Source organism: Passer domesticus, chromosome 19, assembly GCF_036417665.1.
Source record: "Passer domesticus isolate bPasDom1 chromosome 19, bPasDom1.hap1, whole genome shotgun sequence".
NCBI lineage: Eukaryota > Metazoa > Chordata > Aves > Passeriformes > Passeridae > Passer > Passer domesticus.
The window spans coordinates 2725732-2742561 of record NC_087492.1 but is presented as its reverse complement, the minus strand read 5'-3'; the positions used below and the strand labels follow the sequence as shown (position 1 = coordinate 2742561).

The 16830-nt window shown below is 45.5% G+C and overlaps 1 protein-coding gene across 1 annotated transcript in view; it reads left to right on the top strand.

The window, feature by feature from the left end:
* Positions 1 to 7801: 7801 nt before the first annotated feature.
* YPEL2 (yippee like 2) overlaps positions 7802 to 16830 on the top strand; it is a 31592-nt gene continuing 22563 nt past the window's right edge. Inside the window, exon 1 of the mRNA XM_064395104.1 lies at positions 7802 to 7899. The gene's annotated coding sequence lies outside the window, so the exon portion shown is untranslated. The remainder of the gene's footprint in view (positions 7900 to 16830) is intronic.

Below are 16830 nucleotides of genomic sequence, written 5' to 3'. Positions count from 1 at the left end.
GGTCCAGGTGTAAACACAGGATTTAAACCAGGATCTGGGTTTGACACCAAGTTCCAGTGCAGGGTCCAGGTTTGCCCCTGGCTCTGGCCTGCCTGTCGTGGCAGTGGCTGGATTTCCAGGATGGAAAATTGCACATGTTACAGATTCCACTCACTTTGAAATAGCCTTTTCACAACGTCCTAAAAGTCTTTTGCACATTTGTGGTTCTTGATGAACAGGAAGGTGTTTTTTAGGGTGAGGGAGCAAAGAAGATTTAAATTTGGTCAGGAGCTTCAGGGACAAATGAAAATGTTCCTATTAAATGAATTCACCCAAAGCAGATTTTTATGTGTATTTATAAAGGGAGGAAGTGTCAATCTAGAATGTGTATAGACTTTAGTCTTCTCTCTCCACAAAAACCCATTCAATATCAAAGTTTATGTGCATGGATGTGGGAATAACTGGCAAAACAAAAGCCAGGAAAGCCCAGGTGTGATGGAATGGGGTTAGGCAGGAAGGTGTTTCTAGAAGCTTCCCATGCTGTTGTGTCCTTGTGAGCAGGAGTTAGCCCTGGGTCAGACAGGTTGGAGCCTGCAGTGCCCGTGTGCCTTGGTGTGCTCATGTCATGGCTGGGGGTTCAGGGCTTTGGTTATGGATTTATGGCACCCAGTGTATAGAGCTCAGTCACTGGATCATCAGATGCTCTCTCTGAACAAGAGTTTGGGTCCAGCTGTGTCTGCTTCTTGAAGGGATTTCATGTGAAAATAATAGATCTTAATAATAAACACAGATGTGGTTTTACTGCAAGGAGCAGCCACTGTGCTAAAAACTGATTTTTAAGTCATTTTTTTCCCCCTTGGTAGCTCAGATTTGGGAGGGTTCTTGTTGCACCCCCCTGGCTGCTGTGCCATATTTATAATTGTGGAGCATCTTTGCTGTTCCACTGCCTGTCAGGAGGCTGTGAGAATGCCAAATCCATCTGCAGGGAGAGTGTTTGTTTCTGCAGCACAGTTCCTTTCTGAGGAATATATCTGGATGAAATGGAAAAAAACTGCTGCATTTAGGATTCAAGTGAACATGTGCTGATGGGGGCAGATGAGTTAATGTTGTCCTTTTGAATATCTGCCTGGTGAAGATGACTGCAGATTCAATTTCCTCCTAATTTAATCAGCCTTGTTGCTTATTGAATGGAAGAGAGGAAAATGTAACTTCCTAACTGTTCATGGGGGGAAAAGGATGAAATTATTTATTAGGTACTAAGCTTTCTGTTTCCCTCTCAGACCAGTTCTGTCTGGTCACAGAAGTGCTAATAATCAGTCAAGTCACAGCTCTGCCTGCTTTTTAGAAGCCACAGAATAGTTATAGAAAATGTTCCACATGCAGCTCAGTAAATTAAAAAATGCCACCTTTCTGTCCTAATCTGGATTTATGAGCAGTTTGTAGCTCCAGATAGGTTTTTATGCAATGTGGGTTTTTTAAACTCAATTTTATTGCTGTTGAATTTCTGACACATGCACCAAGATTAAGATGCAGATGTAATTATGGTTGTAGAGAATACTGTCAAAAACATATTAAAACTGTCTTGTTTCAGCTAGGAAGAGCTGAGTTTTAAAATGCCAGTTTTGATCTCTGACTTTGTCTCAAGTTTCCCTCAACACTCAATGAATAAACAATATTCCATTATTGTATATTAAATGATAAAACACAGGCACTGAAATGACAGTGTTTTATATTTAATTTTATTATTTTTCTTATCTCTCTAGTAGTGTAGAGATGGAAATCTCTGCCTTCTAAAATCCTCAGCACATTTTTCAACCCTATTTTAGTCAGACCACCAGAGTTCCTCCATCTGATGGAGCTTCTGGCTGTGCTGTTTATACACTGACCTCTCTTGGATAAATCTGCTGCTCAATATCTACAGTTGGGCTGGGAGGGAAAGGCTCCAGTGCTGGATTTATTTTATTCCTTCACCTGCTGGGGCTTCAGCACAAGAGCTCAGCTTGGATCTCGTGGCACAGAGATTCCCTGGGTGAATCCAGCACCAGTGCACAGGGCTTGGGCCATGATCACTTGTTTGTGACAAACACCATGGATTTGGGGTAACAAATGTCACACATTTCTTCTGTCCAATCCTTGTTTGCAATATTCCAGAACTCGCTGTGGGATTTTTAAACCACTTGTACAGAAAAGCTTTTGTTGAGAACTTGCACAACTGTCCAGGAGGATGTTCAGTTAATCTCTCTCTCTGAGGAGAGATTTTTTCAGGTACTTTTAACTCTAAATATTGTTTTAACACTGTGTTCTCAGCCCGGTTGCAGACTGTTTGATGTATGAAGGGTGATTGCATGTATTTCATGCACTTTTAATTTGCAGAAAGTCTCGTGGACCTCTCTAGCTCCAAAGCTATGCAGTGATTTTTCTGTTCATGTGAAGAAGGATTTGATGCTTTTGAAGTGTGGCACATTAAAACACCTTTGCTCATAAAAGGTCTAAAACTGAATGCTTGTTAGGTGTGACTTCTTTCCCTAAAAACCAATCTCTGAGAGTGATTTTTTTGGTGGGAGTTTGTGTTCCCAGGAATTCCACTTGCAGCAAGTTTCTGTCCTTCCTGATGATCAGCAGGATAACATTTCCTCTAGTCCTAGAGGAAAAATTCCCAGCTTTCCTTCTGGATTGCCATAAAATTACATTAAATATTAGGTTTGAAGGTCAGGTGTCATTTTAAAGCCATGAGGGTTCATGTTTAGGTAAGAGAGGTGAAGTGGGGTTTGTGTGTTACAATATTCAGTAACTTCTAAAGGACTTTTCCAGCATGATGAGAGAATTCTCCAGATGGCTCTGGATGATGTTGGATTTCTTAAAACACATCCTAAATTTGGTAAAATTGGTAAATCAGAGCAGGAAATTGTGGGGGGCATTTTACAGAGTCTTTTAACATGAGCAGTATTTATCTGTGATCCCTGTCACCTGCCCTAAATCTGCAGCTCAAACAGAATATTCAGAACTTCACAATTTATTTATCTGAAGCAAGAAGGCTTGAGGTGCTGATTAATTTAAGAAATTTTCAGGATATATACTATAATATATATATAATACATATTATAATATGTATTATTAATATTATAATTAGATATAATTTTATATTACTTATCCTATATATTATATATTTCAATAGAAATTTATATATTTTATCTAGAGTATATAATTATAGTTTATATAAATTTTAATATTTTTATCTAGTATATATAATAATTATATTATAGTTTATGTAAATTTTAATATAAATGTGTATATTTTTATAATAGTATATTTTTATAATATACTTTTTAATATTTATTATATATAATAAGTAGACATTAATATATTAAGAAATAGTTAATTATATACTATAATTAGTGCTATTATTGGTTAGAATTAGACATAATTATTTATAATTAATGATATATTATGTATAATTTAATTTTTTTACATTGCTTTGCCCCTGAGATTCCCGGTGCCCGTGCAGAAGGGATGGATTTGGGTAGGAAATAAATCCACATGTCCCTGCCGGCTCCTGCCGGGTGAGGCCGCCACAGCCCGGGCTGATTCCCGCAGGATTCCAGCTCCTTCATCCCGGGCGTCCCGCGGAGCTGGGCCGGGCAGGGGCTGCTCCAGCCCGCACTGCCATTTTACAGCGCTTCGCGGAAGGGAATGGAAATCCTACGGGAAGCCTGATGGGAACATCTGGATTAGGGCTGCGGAAAGGGAAACGAGGGGCCAGCTCATTTACAGCTGCACACTCGGGGCTTGGTGATTTTGGGGTAGCATGAAGCACTGGTTTGGGGTTTTTTTGGGTGTTTTTGGGGGTTTTTTGGGGGTTTTTTGGGGGTTTTTTGGGGGTTTTTTGGGGGTTTTTTGGGGGTTTTTTTGGGGGTTTTTTTGTTTTTTGGGGGGGGTTTTTGGGGTTTTTGGGGTTTTTTGGGGTTTTTTGGGGTTTTTTTGTGTGGTTTTTTGTGTGGTTTTTTTTTGGTTTTTTTGGTTTTTTTGGTGTTTTTTTGGTGGCTTTTTTGTGTTTTTTTTTTTGTTTGTTTTTTTGGGTTTTTTTTGGGGGGGTTTTTTTGGTTTTTTTTTTTTAAATTGGACCAAAAATAGTGAAATTGAAAAAAAAACCAAAACAAAACAAACAAAAAAAAAACCCAAAAAAAAGGCAAACAAAAACAAAAAAAACACCCCTACTTCTGTAAATTATGAGAACACTTCAAGGATGCTTCCGCATCAAAAAATTTCAAATATTCCCATTTTAGAAAAAAAAAAAAGGCAGTAGCAGGGGAGGTGCCTTGGTTACAAGGCCATTAACAGCTGCTGTAAATAAAATTCAGGAATGCCAAGAAACTGAGATTTTATCAGCTCTAAACACATTTAATTCCCAAGGTGTCGAGGCAATACCTCGGTGGGTGATTTGCTATTTTCTCCCCTCTCAGTACTGGCAGGACAAAAGTTTCCCCCAGGCAGTGATGCCGGAGCAGTTGGGCTTTGCCTTTTTAAATGATAATTAAGGTTTAAACTGATAGCAGACACTGAGCAGGGAAAAACAGTAACTGTGCTGCTCAGGCTCCAAAAATGAGTGTTTGCAAATAGTGGAATTAAAATTCCTGCTTGCTGTTGAGTTGCAAGTTAAGTTGTAATTATTGTAGAGCCAAAATTCACTTTTTTTTTTTTGTAATGGGTTTCCCTAAAGCTCAGCCCAGCAGAAGTTTTCTTGGTGCTGCCCAAGCTGTGCTTGCAAAGTTTGTGACCAAACTAACCCAGAATCAAATGTGAAAATGGGATTTGAAGTTTAATAAGTAGCATTAAACCCAACCAGTGTTTTATCTTACAAAAGTGAGTGAAATTCTCCTTATAAAACACTGTTATCCTCAAAAACCTTCCAATTTTTGTTAATCATGGAGTTCAGAACATTGGAAATTTTGGCTTTTTTATGGTGATATTTTACTACAGCCTCAAATCTGTGAGCCCCCAGATCTCCACAGTGATGAACTTAAAGCAATAGAATTCCAATTTATCCTCACCCTAAACCAATAAACAACAGAAACCTTTGCATCTAAACAATGTTGGTGTTCACCTTGTAAATAATAGTGCTGAAAAATTCTGCTGGGGTGAAAAAAAAATAATTCCACTTCTTTGATGATGTAAATTTGTTTTGCTGGTGGTTTCTTGTGGTTTCTGGGTGATGAAAAGTTCAAGTGAGTTCTGTCACCACTTCCTGCTGATAACCTCGTCTGGATCTGTCAAATACGGAGTTTTTAGCCCTGGGGAGAGGGGCTGAAAATCTGCTTTTTTTTTTTTGCTGCAGGATGGGGAAGGCAGGAGGTTCTCTGAGAAAACAAGAAGCTTAAAGTCAGCCTTCAAAGCAGGCTCCTCTTACAGCTAACACAATTAAATTTAAAAAAAAAATAGGAGTTTTCCTCTTTATTGGGTGTATTTAATAGCTGCTAACGAGCCCGGTGCTGGAATCTTTGTTAGCAGCGAGTTTAAATGGTACCAGGAGTGTAAAGGAGGTGAAAAAATGTCATTTACTGTTGAAAATCTGGTTGTGGGATTCCTCACCCAGCTGCTTCAGTGATCACAGGGGTGGGCTTGGCTTGTGTGGAAGGAAAATAATTTATAGCACAAGCTAGGATGTTATTTTACCCACAAAAATAATCAGAATTAATGGAAACATTGCCTTATTATTCCATGTATTTAACATTTTAACCAGACTATTTGTCTCATTACCAATTAAATAATTCTGCAGTGAAATATCATTAAGAATTTCCTTAAGCAGGAGAGAGAACAAAAATAATCTCATAAAACAAATACATTCCAGCCCTGATGATGCAGAACTTTAATCGTGGATGTGAGAAACGGACAGCTAGATATTAATTAAATATTTTTAATATTAGAAATATTAATTAAATATTTTTAATATTAGAAAAATATTAATATTTTAGAAAATATTAATAAAAATATCTTGGGGATAGTGAGAAGAGTCCCTGCCCATGTCAGGGATGGACTTTAGGGTTCCCTCCACCCCAAACCCTTCTGGGATTATGAACCCTGTTCTTTGTACACCAAATTATTGTAATTAGGGAATAAAAAGGTGCAGGGAGAAGCCTCCAAATGCCCCGAGCCGGGTGCTGCCGTGTTAATTACAGAGCTGCCAGGGGATGGCTTTTAATTGGGGTTTGCTGGGGGGCAAATCTGCCAAGAGCTCTGCTGGAAAACTCCTGGAGATTTCCGGGAGAAATGGGGAATATCCTCATTTCTGCAGTCAGCCCCGTGGAGTGCTGGAGAAGCCGCGCTGGTGTTGGGGGATTTGGGGTTAATATTGGTGGATTTTGGGGGTTCATATTAATGACTTTGGGGGGTTAATATTGGTGGATTTTGAGATTACTATTGGTGGGTTTTGGGGATTAATATTGTGAATGTTTGGGTTAGCACTGGTGGATTTTTGGGGGTTAATATTGTGAATTTTGGGGTTAGCACTGGTAGGTTTGAGGGTTAATATTGGTGAATTTTGGGGATTAATGTTAGTGAATTTTGAGATCACTGTTGGTGGATTTTTGGGGTTAATATTGTGAATGTTTGGGTTAGCACTGGTGGATTTTGGGGGTTAATATTGTGAATTTTGAGATCACTATTGGTGGGTTTTGGGGATTAATATTGGTGGATTTTGGGGTTAGCACTGGTAGGTTTGGGGGTTAATATTGGTGGAATTTGGGGGTTAATATTAGTGAATTTTGAGATCACTATTTGTGGATTTTTGGGGTTAATATTGTGAATGTTTGGGTTAGCACTGGTGGATTTTGGGGGTTAATATTGGTGGATTTTGGGAATTAAAATTGTGAATTTTTGACTTAGCACTGGTAGGTTTGAGGGTTAATATTGGTGGATTTTGGGGGTTAATATTGTGAATTTTGAGATCACTATTGGTGGGTTTTGGGGATTAATATTGGTGGATTTTGGGGGTTAGTAATGATGAATTTTGGGGTAAGTACTGGTGATTTTTACGCTAATAATGGTGAATTTTGAGATTAGTACTGGTGTATTTTGGGTTAATATTGGTGAATTTTGGAGTTAGCACTGATAGATTTTTGGGGTTAATATTGGTGGATTTGGGGATTATTATTAATGAATTTTGGGGTTAATATTAATTAATTTTGGGGTTAGTACTGGTAGATTTTGGGGTTAATATTGGTGGATTTGGGGGTTAGTCCTGGAGATTTTGGGCTTAAATTGGTGAATTTTGTGTCTCTGCTCCCCCACCCCCGGGGCCAACCCCAGCGCCCACCCCGCGCTAATTACCGCCCTTCATTAACGCGCGCTAATTACCTGCGCGGGGAAAGACGGAAACACCGCACAACCACGGCACAGGGACCGCAGCCGCCCCTTTCCCTGCGCCGTGACCCCGAACCCCGGGACCCCCGAGACCCCGGGGCCGCGCATCCCCCGCGCATCCCCCGCGCACCTTGCGCGCATCCCCGCGGCGGCCGCGGCCCCTTTAAGAGCCCGCGCCGTGTTTGTTGTGCGGCCGCGCGAGCCGCGCTCCCATTGGCTGCAGCCGCGCAAGCCGCGCTCCCATTGGCTGCGACCGCTCGATCCGCGCTCCCATTGGCCGCGGCCGCCGCAGCCGCTGCGTGCGGCCCCGCCGGTGCGCGCGGGGAGGGGCGGGAGCGCCGCGCTCTGAATGGCCCGGCAAAAATGGGCTGCGGCCGGCAGCGACCAATCCGCGGCGTGTTGCTATGTGCCGGCGGGCGCTGATTGGTCAGAGGCCGTGTCTCTCAGCGCGGGCAGGGTATAAGGGGAGGGAGCCGGCGGCGGGCGGGGGAGGCGCTGCGGGCTCTGTGCGCGTCGGCGGCCGCCGCGCTCGGTCCGCGCCGGGACGCGCTCGGTGCGGCCGCGGTGAGTGAGGGCGGCGCGGGGCGCGCGAGGGCGTGAGGGGCGAGCGCCCGCCGAGGAGACGCGTCCCGGCCCGCGCGCACCGGCGGGGCCGCGGCCGGGCGGCCGCGCGCAGCTGCGCCACAGCCGCGTCCGTGTGTCCCCGCGTCCCTCCCTCCACCCGCCCCGCATCCCGCGGAGCAGCCCCGGTGTGTGTGGGGGGCTCCATCCGGGCCGCTGCAGGAGGAGAGGGGGGATGCCCCGGTGCTGGAGCCGGGCTGGGCGAGCGGCGGCCTTTGTGTGCGCGGCCGGGCGAGGGGCTGGAGGCGGGGGGCAACAGGTCCGGCCGGGGGGGGTTCGGAGCCGGGCCGCGGCGAGGGAGCGCCGGGCGAGCAGGAGGAGCAGGGGTGGTTCTGCCTCGCCACACGCCCAGAGCCGGCGCAGGGTCCCCGAGCCCCGGCTGTGGCGGTGCTGGAGCGCTGCCATCGTGCCCGGGGGAACACAGGGATTGCGGGGATGCCCCTCCCGGGCAGCTCAGCTGTTCCTCGCTGTTGTTGCCGTGGCCTCCGATAAGGGTGCTGCAGCTTCCTCTCCCGCAGAGCTCCGCCGAGGGCGGGATGGTAACGGGGTTCTGCATCTCCATAGAGACTGCTGGGCTCGGTCCAGAAAAGCCTGAGGAGTTCGAGGTGACAGGAGTAGCCCTGGGTCTGTAGCTCGAGGTTTTAATGCTGGTTTTTGAAGTCGGGTTGATTTGAAATGCTCCCTTTAAAATGTGATGTGAAGGGGGTGGGAAGAAAAGAAGCGGAATCCTCGCAGCCCGAGCCTGCAGTTTACCGGAGTGGCTCTGCCCTCACCTTCTTCTGCCGTAGAAAACACGAGCAAGGCCTGTCAGAGCAGCGTTCCTGGCGTGCAGCTGGGCCAGGGCGGGACAGAGCCCAGCACCTGCCTCCCTGCCCTGCCCTGCCTGCTCCCTGCTCCAGAGGAGGATTTTTCCTAATGCGTTTAGGGTTCCTTAAAGCCGGGCAGTGCAGGGAGCCTGTGCTGAGTGAGAGGGTTGTAAACAAGCAGATAGCGAGGGAGCTCGCCTTGTAATCCCTGTGAGAGGATTCTGCCTGGAAAGGATGCGTGCTGTGACTTCATCCTCGCTCAGCACTCCCACTGATTCTGTTCGAGATCTCGTCGTGTTGGATCCACGCCTCTGGTTCCTTGTAAACATTGTTGTTTGCTGTGTAACAGCAGCGCTGGAACAGGGAGTTGGGATGTTCTCCTTTCCTGCTGAAGGGCTGTGTAAAAGTGAGGTTGGGAATGCTGTAGGGAGGGCAGAGACATTGTTTTCATCTGATAGAGGTGTCAAGTGCTTCTCTTATTTATTTATTATTTTAGCTTTCTTTGCAGGTGTCTCTTTCCCAGTGCCAGGATTGGAATAACTGGCAAAACAGTCCTTGAGCTCCCTTGTGTCCTCTGGATCCATAGATTCTGAATAAATTACTTCCTTTCCTTGCTGCTTGGTGTGTGCAGTTGAGTCAGGGTTGTGTTGGAGAAGACAGCATCCCTACCTGTAAATCCACATTCCCTCAAAGGCTCCTTGACTCATGGATTGAAACCTGTTGCTGAGACAGAATTTAATTAAGGAACTGGTCACTCTGGTGTAGGTCCTGGCTGGCAGTTCAGAAAGCTGGGACCTCCTTCATCTGCTGTGGTACTACAGAAGCATTGCAGGGATTGCAGAGGGGTAAAAAACCATTTATTTCTTGTTCTTGCATCACGGCCTTGCCTTTGCCTGTGTTTGTGGAAGAAGAGACACCAATAAAGCCAGGCTTTCATTGGGCTTTGGTCATTGACTGGCAGAGCTTTGTTTGCTTGAGCTTAAGCAGAATCTTCATTAGAGGTCAGCAGTGGGGTGCTGCAGCACAGGGATCACAGAGTGGAGGGAGGAAATTGAGTTCAGTTCCCTGGGCTCTTCTGAAGCTGATCAGGATGTCCAAGATGCAGCAGAGTGTGTTTATTGCTTGGAAACCAGGATACACAGCTGTCTTTTTCCACTCCCTGATAGAGACTCACTCCTGAGCTGGTCCTTCAGGATGTTCCCTCTTCTCTGTGCCTGTTTGTTTGCAGGTCTTGTCTTTCACACCCAATCTCAGTAACTAATGGCTGAGGACAGGTTTCCTTCTCCCTCCAGAAGCCAAGGGGAGTCCATGGGGACTATTCTGACCCCAGGATTTTTCATTTCTTTAGTACAGATCTTCAGCTGGTAAATCAGTGTCTGTTGGCTGCGTGATGCTGGCTGAGAATGTGGATTTCTTGCAGTTTGTCTTTTTGGGGAGAATAAAAAGACAGTTTTCTGGGAGTGCTGTGCCCTGGGCCTGAATCCTGTTCCCTGTAGCCCCCACTGGTCCCTGCTCCTCATCTCCCTGGATTTTGGCACTGGGTTGTCTCCAAGTCTGCTTTCTGCCATGTCATTTTGCCTTTTTATCCCCATTTGTCAGGCTCTGTGGCTGTGCTGCCGCCCATAAACTGAGTATTCTTGATTCTTCTCCTTCTCTGCCACCTTTTACTGGACAGCCACATCTTCCAGGCTGCCTGGGAGCTTTTCCACCCTGTGGTGTGGGATGTGTTGGCCACTGGGAGCAGCTCCGTGTCTCCGGAAGCGTCACTGGACTGGCCAAGCCACTTAGGGCTGCAGGAAATCACATAATTAATGAGACTTAGTTCTCCCACATCTTGTACCTGACAATCTCAAGTCACTTGACAATGCTAATTAAAGCTAATCACGCTCCTCTGTTTTTAGTAAATAGCTATTATCCCTGCTTCACTCTTGCTTTAACAAATGATAGTGCCAGGCTCTGTGAGTCACTGGGAGTTGTGGGAATGCAGCCTGGTGGAGCTGCCTTCCGGTCTCCTCACCAACAGATCCATCTACAGATTGCTTTTTTACACCTGCTCAGGTGGAGAACGTTAAAATGTGAGATGTTTTGCTGACTCACAAAAATACATCACTTTTAGACTCCTTTTTTCTTCGCTGCTGTCGTGACTTGTACAAAACAAAACTCCCGCAGTCAAGCAAAGGCCACTAAAAGTTCCCAAAGCTGAGGATGCTTTGAATTTGCCCTTCAGAGAAGTGTTTGATGTGCTGAGGAGGGAGGCAGAGTGGTGCCACTTCTCCTGTTTCACACTGGCACCACGAGGACAAAACGTAGCGTGGTGTGACCCGGGCATTGCACGGCCCAGCCGTGGAGCTCCAGAGGAAACCTCTGAGGTTCCACTGATGAAACATGGCTGGAGCAAGATGTTACTAAAAACAGCATCACAAACAAAAATAAAAGATGGGGTTAATTATTAACTGTGGGGAAATAAGAAATCTTCAGGAGAGTCTCAGGAACTCCCAGCTCAAACACGCGTCAGGTCTGTCACGGTGAGTCAGTGCACCTGCCTTGGCAGGCTGAGAGGATATCCAGGAGGAACTAATGACAAAACCTGGCGAGCTAACAGCTGACTTTGACCTTCTTAAACTAGATTCAGTTATAAAGTATCTGTCATGTGAAGATGCAAGCTCTAAATCTTCACCTGACTTTGCCCCCTTGACACACGATGCTGCTGCAGGGGAGTGAGAAAGGTTGTGGGTGAAGTGGCACAGAGCTTTGTCCCTTGTTAATGCAGGAGCTGTTGCATTAAACTGTTGCATTTCTGGCAGAGATGGGTCAGAATTCACCATCTTATGCTCAGCTTTACTCAGAACCAGAGGCAGCAGGGTAGGAAATAAAGTTGCTGCCTGTCCTGTGACAGATGAGCTGCTGGGCAGAGCAAGGCTGGGTTAAAGATGTTCCTGGGAAGAAACCTGTGGGCAGGTGGGGTTTGTGAGCAGGTGAAAACTTGGGAATTTGGCAGGAGAGCTTGTAGTAGTGAGTCATGACAGGCAGCTCTAGCAGACCCTTCTTTAATGTGTTTGAGGATATTGGAGTGATCCTTGCAGTAGATAAATGTGCTCACTGTGTTCCCTGGCTTTATCAGGGAGAAATGGATGATCCATCCAGCAGACCCAGGTAATTGAATCCTGGTCCTACCTACGATTGCCAGAGAGGGAGATAATAAAGTGATCTGAGGAACACCACAGAAAATGCAGTGATAGGAGATTTATTTGGACAGCCAGACTGTTTTGCAATTAAAGAAATCAAGCTGAGAAGTGGGGATGATGAAAAGCGTTTCCATTTTGTCACTAAAGGATCAGTTGGATGGGAAGAGCTTTTCCTCTCTGCCTTTAGTTCAGGTTGGTGCTGCAAAAGCAAGGCCAGGGTCTTGTTTCATTTTGTAGGATGCTGTGTCTGTGTGAATCTGGCAGAATCCTTGTCTGGGGCTCCAAGTGTGACCTTCACCTTGAGGGTGGCTGTGAAACAGAGGAGCTGCAGCTCAGCTGATTCAGCTGCAGCACTCTCACCCCTTCCTGGGCCTTTGCAAAATATAGAGGAGGAAATGGAGTCACTTGTGTGTTAAATCAGCCCAGCTTGCAGCTTTTATTTGTGGCACGAGTGGGATTTGCTGGTGGGAGCAGACGGAAGCGCCGCCTGGTTTGGAATCTCTGCTTCTCCAGGCGCCTTCTCCTGCTGTGTTTGGTGCCTCTGGAGTGGCCTCTGCTGGAGCTGGGCCCTGGATTTGGCTGGAAGGAGCTGGAGGTGGGCAGCTCGCAGCTGTAATCTCGCCCTGCTGCTCCTTATCAGCAGCACAGGCTCTTCTGCATTGCAAAGATATCGCTGCCAGGCAACTGGGGAGAGTGGGAAGAGAATTCAGCCAGAGGTGTCACTCATTGCTTGGAGAGGCTGAATCTTGCAGTCCCTGCTCCTGTGCTTTCAGAGACAGGCCTGGAAAAAGTAATAAATTACAATCTTTCAGTAATACCTTTAAATAAAAAAATGTTTAAAAAAACCATCTGTAATAAAGCACTGAGCCAGGTGATGTCTGTCCTAGCTTGTGCAGAGCCTTTTTGAGATGAAATTGTAAAGGAAAGGCTTTGATTAAAATATCCAGAATTGTTTCCTTTCCCTGCCTTGCCAGTGCTGTCTGATGGTGCTTTGGGTTGTGGGGAGAGATGAGTGAGCAGTTCTGACACTGAATGGTCCAAGCCCAGCCTTAGGCTGTAAAGAAACTCAAAAAATTCTCATTGTCCCCTGCTCTCTGTAGTCAGGAGCCAGAAAGAAGCACCTCTGATCTTCACTGAGTTATTTTAACCTGTTCTTTCCCTTTCCACTTGACTGAATGCTGTAATTCACACAAGGATTCCTGCTTGGAATGCAGGAGCCTTTTGGACTTGCTTCTTGCATTTGAGAACCTGGAAATGCACTGGTGTGGGTTATTAAAATAAGTGAAACTTTTTCATTTGATTTAATCTCCAAATTGACAGAACCTAAATCAGCTACGTAAAGAACCATTCAAAAATATTTAATATTAATATGTTTAATGGGTTTTTATTGGGTTACAGTGACAAAGCTACACAAACTTAAACAAAATTCTAACCTGAAGTGAGTTTTAAAATTTGCTCTTTGTTCCTTTTAAATTTCATCTCATTTCCCTGTACTTTGCAGGTGCCCTTTAGAGGAAGCCTGTCCATCACAGACACCCAGGGGCGTTTGCTGTGGGGTGCTCTATCTATTTTTGACAAGAAGAGTTGTGATAGCCACAGAGCTATGCTCTTAAAAGAGGAAAAAAAGCCACCAAACCCCAGGCTTTAAAAGGTGATGAACAGAAGCAGCCGGGGTTGGTGCTGGGGTTGTTCCTGCCGGGCTGGCTGTGGAATGTGGAGCAGGGCAGGTGCAGCAGCGCTGGCACCCTGCCCATCCCGGATTCCCTGGGGAGGCTGGGGTTCCTCCTGCTGCAGTTTTCCTGATGCCCTCTAGTGGTTTCCTGGCTGGCGTCTGGAATGCTGTTGGCCATCAGCATCACCTTCATCCATCCCTCCATCCCCCTTTCCCCAAAACCATGGAGTGCTTCCTCACGGTGATGAAGAGATCTCACTTAGGAGACGCCCAGAGGAGGAAAAGGGGTTAAATATTATTATTTGTGTTGTAGCTGTGTCCGTGCAGCTGATAACAGCCAGTGCAGAGGGTTCCTGCTGGCTGCTTTCCACGTTTTCTCACGTTCTTTTCCTGCTTGCAGGGTTGGAGGATGAGCTGAGGTGTTAAGGACACTCAGGAACCAGTGCTGAGCTCTTGGCAGTGTCACCTTAGGCAGGCTTTGAAACTGGTGCATTTCAGAAACTCGATGCTGAAGGAGTGAAGCACATTGTGTTCACCCATCTGCTATCTCAGCTCCTTTCTTGGCTTCCCCTTGTGTTGTTCCCTGGTTAAATTCAGGATGCTCATCCTTCCTCCCAGACCTTCCACAAGGTACATCCCACCCTCCCACCTTCAGACGATCTGCTTCATCTTTCCCAGAGCTGTGGGTCTCCAGAACTGCCCCAAACCAGGATATTTTGTCACCATCAGAGTACAAAATGCTCCTTTAGCAGTGCCAGGTGTCTCTGAGTGTCCAACACCTGGCTCTGATAACTCCTCTTCCATAGGGAAGCAGAACAGGGCATCAAACCCCAGCTCCAGTTGGAGACCAGCCTTCCTCCTCCAAGATGCATTAAGGAATATTAAGGCAGTTTTTGTCAAGAAAACTGTTAAGTGGCTGTATTTACCTTGAGAATTTTCTTAGAATTCTGCTCAGAGCCTGGAGCAGCCCAGCTTAGACACAGAAAACTCTCCAAACCCAATTCCTCTTGTGCTTTCCTTGCACTGGGAATCAGCACATCTCAAACTTTTTCTTTATTAATGAAAGAGGCCCACCAAAGGAGAAAGGTTGGGTTTCCTAATATCTGGATTATTTCAGAGCTGCTGCAAGCAGTTTTCTGTAGCATTTGCTATATTCTAATAAGTATTTCACAGGCTGAAGTTTATCTTAAAATTGAATGATCCTTAAAAAAAAACCCTCTCAGACCCAACAAACCTGTTGTTTGTCCTGCCACGATGAACATTTGCATCTGAGTTGCATTGCAAATGGAATTTATTCAGAATTAGGCTTGTGTGTGATGGTTTTGTTCCCTGGCATATGGACTTGTACACGCAGTGGCCTTGTCTGGCAAGTGCTTGGCACAGAATTCCTCCCCTTTTTTGTGTTTCCTGAATTGCTGACAGCTTCCTGTGGACACCCACAGGTGGAGGGTGGATTCTGAACCTAAAAGTTGCCCAAATGGCAAAATGTGCATGGTGGTTTTTCCACCAGGAAGCTGATGTCTGCTCAGAACTCAGCAGGACATCCAACACACCCAGTGCAGGCAAGCAAAACATTCAGCTGATTCTCTCACTGATAACACACAGTAAATGATGTTGCAAGTTCTTTCTTTAGAATCCCTTCCTTTTGTCTAAACCAGCTTTCTGACTTGTTGGGCATTAATTAATGGGCACAAATTTCTCTTCCATTGAATTGAGTGAGTGCATCCCAGAGATAAATTTCTCTTGAATGAGAAAAGAACAATAATGGATGATGTTGCTGGTGACAGATACTCATCTCTCTGACAGTGCTGGGCACGATGATAAAGTGAACAAACCTTCTTTTGTTCTTTTTTAAAGTGAGTGGAATGATTCCAGTGCTGCCCACTGCCTGTGATGCTGATGAACATGAGCTCATCATTCTGAAAACCAGAGGCACAGCCCAAATTCATCCTCGTGCCTTTGTTCTGCAGCAGAACAAATGCACTGTTAGCTGGTAATTGTCTCTTAATTCTAATGTAGTTGTCATTAGGACATGAAAAATCCACGGGGTTGGGTTTTGCATTGCTGGGAGCCACTGAATACATTTCAAAATTATATTTAAGAACATAAATTGGTCCTTACAAGCTGCTGGCTCTGCTTGTAGAATGTCAGCATGCATTTCCTGTAGGTTTTACCTCCTCTCCCACACTGGTGAGGACAGAGCTCTGGGTAGACAATGCACATGTGGTCAGACTGTGTCAAAGTGGTCTTGATAAATTTTAGCTGAGCTTATCTGAAGTTTTTATTCAAGGCATTTTCTTAACAAGGCTTCCCACCGAGATCTTGGCTCACAAATCTTTATTCTCTGCCCTGCCTGAAGCAGAGAGATGGAGTTTGCCTTCTCAGCACAGCCCTGAGAACAGGAATTGCAGTTCCTCTGATACCATCTTGCCTGAATATTTTTTTTGGTCTGCTTTTAAAAGGTCAAATGTTTTTTTGCTGATGTTCAATGTGTTATGAGGTCAAATAAATGAATGCTCATGAACTGCTTTTGCAGAAAGCTGTGAGCAGCAGATAATTCCTCTGTGTGTGTTCATTGCTGTGTCAGATAAATGCAGCTGTAGTATTTCCTGGTTTATTCATTGTTCTGGAGCATTGATGCTTAGCAGGTCTGGACAGAGGGGTCAGCAGGCAACAAATTAAAGGATTGCTGGGATATTGTTCTGGTTGGGGTTTATTTATCTCTCCACTGGGCTCTGGGGGTGCCTTCTCCAGCTGATGGGGAAGGGAAGGTTTGGCATGGCAGGATGGAGGTGGTGAGAGTGGTGATTGATTATTTTACTGAGAGGGGGTTGCACTATTTCATTCCAAATCAAGCCTAAGGTTTAGACACAAATCTGGATTCTCATTCAGGAATCAGGTGAAGTGATTGCCAGTCCTTCCTCATGCTTTCCTCCAGCTCTTCTCCAGGGATCCAGCTGCTTTTGGCCCCAGAAGGGTACACCTGGCCTCCTGCTTCCCTGCACTTGGAGCAGCTTCTGGGATCCCTTAGGGCTGGGATGAAACACATCAGCTGCTCAATCAGGGCCCTGCAGTCTGGGGATGGTTTTGTAGCAGCTGAAAATGAGGATTCTGCTTTGGTTTACACCAGGTTTCTGCCCTGTTGTTAATTTAGTCCTTGAGTGCTTCTCACCTTGGATCGCAAAACAATGCTGACTAATGCAGAACTGAG